This window comes from Ictidomys tridecemlineatus, chromosome 2, assembly GCF_052094955.1.
Source record: "Ictidomys tridecemlineatus isolate mIctTri1 chromosome 2, mIctTri1.hap1, whole genome shotgun sequence".
In the NCBI taxonomy this organism is placed as follows: domain Eukaryota; kingdom Metazoa; phylum Chordata; class Mammalia; order Rodentia; family Sciuridae; genus Ictidomys; species Ictidomys tridecemlineatus.
In genome coordinates, this window is record NC_135478.1 from 47718000 (window position 1) to 47724588 (window position 6589).

Consider the following 6589-nt stretch of genomic DNA (forward strand, 5'->3'; position numbering starts at 1 on the left):
TTTTTTCCCCCTGTAATGTGGATGCAGACAGTGTGGGTTCTGGGGGAAGAAGGGTAGGGGGAGAGCTAGGGAAGCTGGCAGCCTTGGCTCTGGCCTAGGACCTGGGTGTTCCAAGGAAGGACCTTCCCTGGGTCCAGACTTTGTCTTCAACACTAGAACTGCTGCTACCTCCCAAGCACAGCCAGCTGACACCCAGCTGCAGCCTGTCTATAGCCAGGCTGGAACCCGACTCCCTCTCATCCCCAGCCAGCTGGCCCTCAGGGAGGCTGGACAGCTGCTTCACAGTCTGGAAGCTGTCTAGGACCCTCAGCCTCCCAAAACCCTGCCAATGTCTCCTGGGGTAGAAAGTTCATTTCCTCATTGTTCCCACTCCTTATATCCTCCTAACCAGACTGAGAAGCAGAGGGGGAAATAAGGCAGCCCCCATCCTGGGGAAGAAAGCAACCCTCAGGTTGGCATCAGCTGTGGGTAGTAGGAGAAGCAGGAAGGTCCAGTTTCTGCCCAGTGCCATCGACCAGAGGTCCTCAATCCCAAGTGTGTGCACCTCCCCAAACTTGTTAAACTTGTTAAAATGCAGTCACCTGGGACTACATTTGTCGGCTGACCCTGGAGCTTCTGATGGCACACCTGGAGAGCTACATGGTCCCAAATTCCAGCCTTACTTGCTCTGCTACTTTAGTGGGTGGCCTCACTGATGACCACAGCTCATTCTTCCGACTGTTACTTGGGATCAGCCCCACTTGTAAGACCAACTGCATATGTAGAACTTTGTACTACCTGAGGATAGACTTAACACTTCAGAAGGTGGGCTGGGCACCACCAGTGGGTTCCACAGGAGACAGGGGTGGTGGTAGAATATATTTTTAGATGTACCCTCTTATCTCCCTGGTAGCCTGGACAGAATGAATCTATTATATCCACAGTCAGTGACTGACACCCACAGAGCTACTGGGCCTGGTTTGGCTGTGTCAGGCGCTGTGTGGCTACATTTGTCTCAGCACCAACTCCAGAGAGAACAAGGAAGATGATAATACAGTGGGTCTCTGGAGGTGGCTAGGGTTGACCGAATCTGTTCTCTACCCCTGGAGTAATAGTGAAGCTCAGAAGAGACACCACTTGGCTCAGCACAGTGAGTAATGGGTAGAAATGGGATTGGAATCCAGATCTCTGTGACTCTGGGCCAGGGTTTCAAAGCCTATAAGCACTAACTGGAGGTATTTTAGCACTAGCAGCCTGGGTTAGGGAGGACAGCCAGGGTCAGGGCAGGTTCCTGGAAAGCTGTGGCACCAGGCTCTGCAGGAAGTCCACCTCAGGGAGAAGAGTGGACATCAAGGCATTCTGTCCATCTACAACTACCAAAAAAAAAAAAAAATTATTATTATTTTTTTTTAATCCCTAAAGGCAGGTGACAACCCTGGGAGGAGGAACTGAGTGAGCACCACCTAGTGGATATCATATAATTCTCACCACAATAGGATACCCCATTTTACAATGGGGTAACAGGCCCAGAAGAGACACCACTTGGCCCAACACAGTGGAACTGGGGTTGGAACCCAGATCTCGGTGACTTCAAAGATGCCAGTCTCTGCACCTCTCTCCCCTACGGGCCCCCTAAAGGAGGATTTGTGCTATTGGTCACCCAGAAAAGGGCTTTGGGTCCTGTAGGACAATGAGAGCAACTTAACAGCTTCAATCCTGTACATCTTTCAGCAAAGTTGCTATGGTCTCCAGAGCCCACAGGCCCCGGGCAGAGAAATTTCTAGAAGCAAATATGACAAGGGTTCCTAGTTATCTGTGGTCCCAAGGACTTGGTCAACCCTGACCAATCCAAAGCAAGGACCAAGGTCTGAGGATGGAGCTCAGTGGTCACTTGCCTAGCATGCACAAGGCCAGGATTCAATCCCCAGCACCACACACACACACACAAAAAAGAGATCACCTCTAAAGGAAAGGAAGGGGAGGGCTAACTGCCCTTGTCCCCTCAACCCCAACCTACCCAGCCTCTCCAAGACCCACATGACTTGTGAAGGAGAGGATAAAAGCTTGGGCAGGCAGATACTTAGGCCATGGGCAGGATAGGAGGGGAACAGCAGGACTCAAAAGGCACCAGAGCCAGTCCTAGGACATTAAAGACTCGGGAAACTGGGACATTTAGCCACCCAAGAGCTCCAATAAGCCCCTGAAACTCTTCTGCTGCTTGGTGTAGAATGTGCTGGAAGCCCTATCAACTAGGTCCTCATTGGAGTCCGAGGAACTTGTCATTTCTCCTTTAGTCCCTGGTCAGGGAGTATGAAAAGTGAGGACCAAGCACCCAAGACATTGTGTCCTTTGTCCTGACTGGAGGCAGGTGTCACCTGATATGACAGCCAGAAAGGTCTGGTCAGGTCTTGCAGCTTAGCAGACCAGAAGGTCAACATGGCCTGAGGAGGGTCAAGGCTGCTGTATTTTCCTACTCCTAGGGGAGAGCCCCTCCCAACCCTGCTGGCAGAGGTCAGGTCAGAGGCCACTGTTCCTCACACCACCACAGGGATAGGCAGTGTGACATGGCAACAGTCAGGAGAGCTACACTACTGATTCCTCATTCTCCAGCTACACAAGTGAAGGCTGGGCCAGCTGAGCCTGACAGAGGGGCAGGCAGAAGGCCAGCAGGGCTGAAGTCACCTTACAAAGCTCCCAGACCAAAACACTGCAGGGACAGGTCTGGGTCCCTCCCATTTCACCTCCACCACCTCCACTCAGCATGGAGAGAGTCGCCTTCCCAAACTTGGGTTTGCACATCCATTAAAGGGGAACAAAGACGGTTCCCTAACACTGTGTGAGACTGAATGAAGACATATTCAATAATACTATTGGGGCTAGAGCTGTAGCTCATTGGTAGAGTGCCCACCTCGCACATGTGAGGCACTGGGTTCGATCCTCGGCACCACATAAAAATAAAGATATTATGTCCAACTAAAACTAAAAAAAATAATATTATCATTACATTGCCAAGCAGATAAGGATTCATTAGATACTACAGTTCATAACAATTCATAGGCAGAGTGAGTGGCCTTTACCACTGTCCTTGGTGTGTCTACAAGCATTCAGGAAGTCTAGGGTTCAATGTGCAGAGGCCCAGGCTAGCAATAGGAGTCAGGGTCTGACACTCCAGTAGTTACCCAGTGCACTTGACACTTGGCTGTTACACTTTTTCGGGGGGGGGGGGGGAGGGGCGTGTTAGGGATTGAACCCAGGGGTGCGTAACCACTGAGTCACAACCCCAACCCTTTTTATATATTTATTTAGAGACAGCATCTCGCTAAGTTGCTTAGCGCCTCACTAAATGACGGAGGCTGGCTTTGAACCTGTGATCCTCTTGCCTCAGCCTCCTGAGTGGCTGGGATTATAGGCATGCACCATCATATCTGAATATTTTTTCATAATCATCGTTAATATGGAACTGTGGTGTTATCAGCTACACTGAGATATAATTATAGGCCATATAGTTCACCTATTGTTAGTGTCACATTCAGTGAGTTTTAGTATATTCACCAAGTTGTACAACCATCCCCAGGGTCAATTCCAGAACATTTCTATCATCCCCAAAAGGAAATCCTGTTTCCTTTATCTACCATGCCCATGGCTGAGATCCACAACACTTCTTACTGCAGAATTGGGGTCACATCTGTCCCAACCCATCCAAACAAATACCCCACCCAAGATGGGTGCATGTGGTAAGGATCTGGATCCTACCATGAAGAAAACCACACCAAAGAGCCTGTCCTGCTCCTCCTCTTTCAGGAAGACACCCTGCCTGAGGGCCTGGGGCACCCCTTCATCTGTCTCAAAGCAGAGATAAGAGGAGAGTGAAGGGACACTGGGAAGTGCTCTGGGTGGGATTCCAGAAATCCTGAACCCTAGGGGATCTATCCAGATGTGTGGATTTGAAGTGTGAACCACAGAAATTAGGCAAGTGCCTATTTGAAGTTGGGAAGAGGAATGAAGACATTGAATGCTTCTTCCCCTGCTCCTGGGGCAGCTGGGTGGAGAACCACAGGCCAGGTCTCCTGCTCTATATCCACTGCTGAGAAAGGAGCTCACCCAGACATCACCCTCAGGGCAAGACAGGAAGCCTTCTCCTGAGACGCTGGTAATCTGTGTATTGTGCCTGTTTGAATGCTGACTTAGCAAAGTCAGACATGGCTTTGGGAAAAATAAGCCCTTTAGTCTCCTGGCAGGCAGGAAAGGGCTGTGCTTGAGGCCAGAGGTCCTGCTGCTGTCCTCATTGCCTGAGCCTCAGACAGGAAGGATCCTGCTCCCAGCTCCTCTGTCTCCTCTGGGAGCTGGGAGGGACAATGTTAGGAATAGGGAGACGCCTAAAAGTTGCTGAAATCCCAGTCTTGGTCTTCTGGGATGGCCATAATAAAATAGTAAAGTATGGAAGGCTTAAAAAACACTAACTTTTTAAAAATATACTATGCCGGGGATTGAACCCAGGACCGTGGAGCTACACTCCAGCCCTTGGTGTCTCATAAAAATTCTATCAGATCACAGCCCCACCCTAAGGACCTCATTCAACCTTAATTCCTTATAGGTTCTACTTACAAATACAGTCACTTTGTGTGGGCTAGGGCTTCAACACATGAATTTGAGGGGGAAAAATTCAGTCCATAGTAGACCCCCAAGTCTGCCAGTTTCACAGTTCACCCATCCTCCCACCAGAGAACACCAATCTGGATGTTGGAATTGAAGTTTCAAAGAAAAAAGAGATGTGGTGGTGCATGGCTATAATCCCAGCAACTCAGGAGGCTGAGGCAGGATGATTGCAAGTTCCAGGCTGGCTCAGTGGTTAAGCACCCCTGGGTTCAGCCCCCAGTACCAAAAAAAACCAAAAAGCCAGGGGGTGGGGGAAGGAACAGAGGGACAGGGAGGGTTCTTCAAGAAGGGAGCAAAAATTCATCAACAGGCCACTGACCACCCCAACATATATTCAGGCCCAAGGCAAAAGAGAAAGCCCAGAGCACCCATTCTTCATCCAGGATTTACCTCCCAAAAGAGCAACCGTTACCAATACTAGCAAATGTTCTCTCCCAAAACATGTCAATTTCAGAAATTGTGGATGAGGAACATCCACAGTCCTTTTTATTTGGAGACTGGTTCTCATTCTGTTGTTGAGACTGGCCTTACTACATGCACCCATCTTGGGTGGAGAATTTGGTTGGATGGGGTGGGACAGATGTGATCCTAATTCTGCAGTAAGAAGTGTTGTGGATCTCAGCCATGAGCATGGTGGATAAAGAAAACAAGATTTTCTTTTGGGGATGATAGAGATGTTCTGGTATTGATCCTGTGGATGGTTGTACAACTTGGTGAATATACTAAAACCCACTGAATGTGACACTAACAATATTTGAACTATATGGTCTATAATTATATCTCAGTATCCAAGGTGAGTTTATTAGTATACCAAGTTTCACATGATACATTTCTATGTTTCCTTCACTGACTTCAAATCCCAATACTCAATATTTTTTTCACATATTTTCACGAGCAGTAGGTCAGAGTTCTAACAAAAACTTCTCATCCATACATCGTACCTTCAATTCTAGAAGTTTCTATCTCTATTCCTGCATGTCCAAAGACTGAAAACACCACCCAAATCAGAAATGAATGAGAAGCTGATCCTTTTAAGAGGTTCTTTGGAGATAAGCTAGGACCTCTGCACATGCTGAATTTGCAGGTCCACTGGGAATTTTATTTTACTGACTTCAGGGAAACAAGCAAGGCAAACACTCAGCAGCTTGCCAGGTTTCTCCATCCATCCTCAGAAGCCCATGTTACATCCCTTTACAGATGAAAATGGCCACCTGTAGGGCCAGGAAGGACTGAATTCTGGACTGCAGCATTACCTCCCATAGGCACACAGCACTGAAATTGCAAGATGTGTGCAGGGCCAGGCATACCTGTAATTCCAGTGACTCAGGAGGCTGAGGAGGGAGGATTGGAAGTTTGAAGCCAGCCTCAGCAATTTAGCAACCCCCTAAGCAACTTAGGGAGATCCTGTCTCAAAAACAAAACAAAACAAAACAAAAACAAAAACAAAAAACAAAAACATTAAGAGATCTATGGAGGGGCTGGGGATGTGGCTCAAGCGGTAGCATGCTCGCCTGGCATGTGTGCGGCCTGGGTTCCATCCTCAGCACGACATACAAACAAAGATGTTGTGTCCGCTGAAAACTAAAAAATAAATATTAAAAAATTCTCTCTCTCAAAAAAAAAAAAAGAGATCTATGGATATAGCTCAGTGATTAAGCACCCTGGGTTCAATCCCCAGTACTAAAAGGGGGAAAAAAAAAAAAGATGTATGCTGCAACTAAGAGGGAACTTCAGGCCATCATTCACTTGCCATGAGACTGAACAGAACCTTTTCCTAATAAGAGCATTCCTTCGTGTGTGTGTGTGTGGGGGGGGGCAGGTATTGGGGATTAAAGCCAGGACCTCACACATGCTAGACAAGCAGTGAGGAACACATCCACAGCCTTTTTATTTTGAGACAGGTTCTCATTCAGTTGCTGAGACTGGCCTTGAACTTGTGATCCTCCTGCCTCTG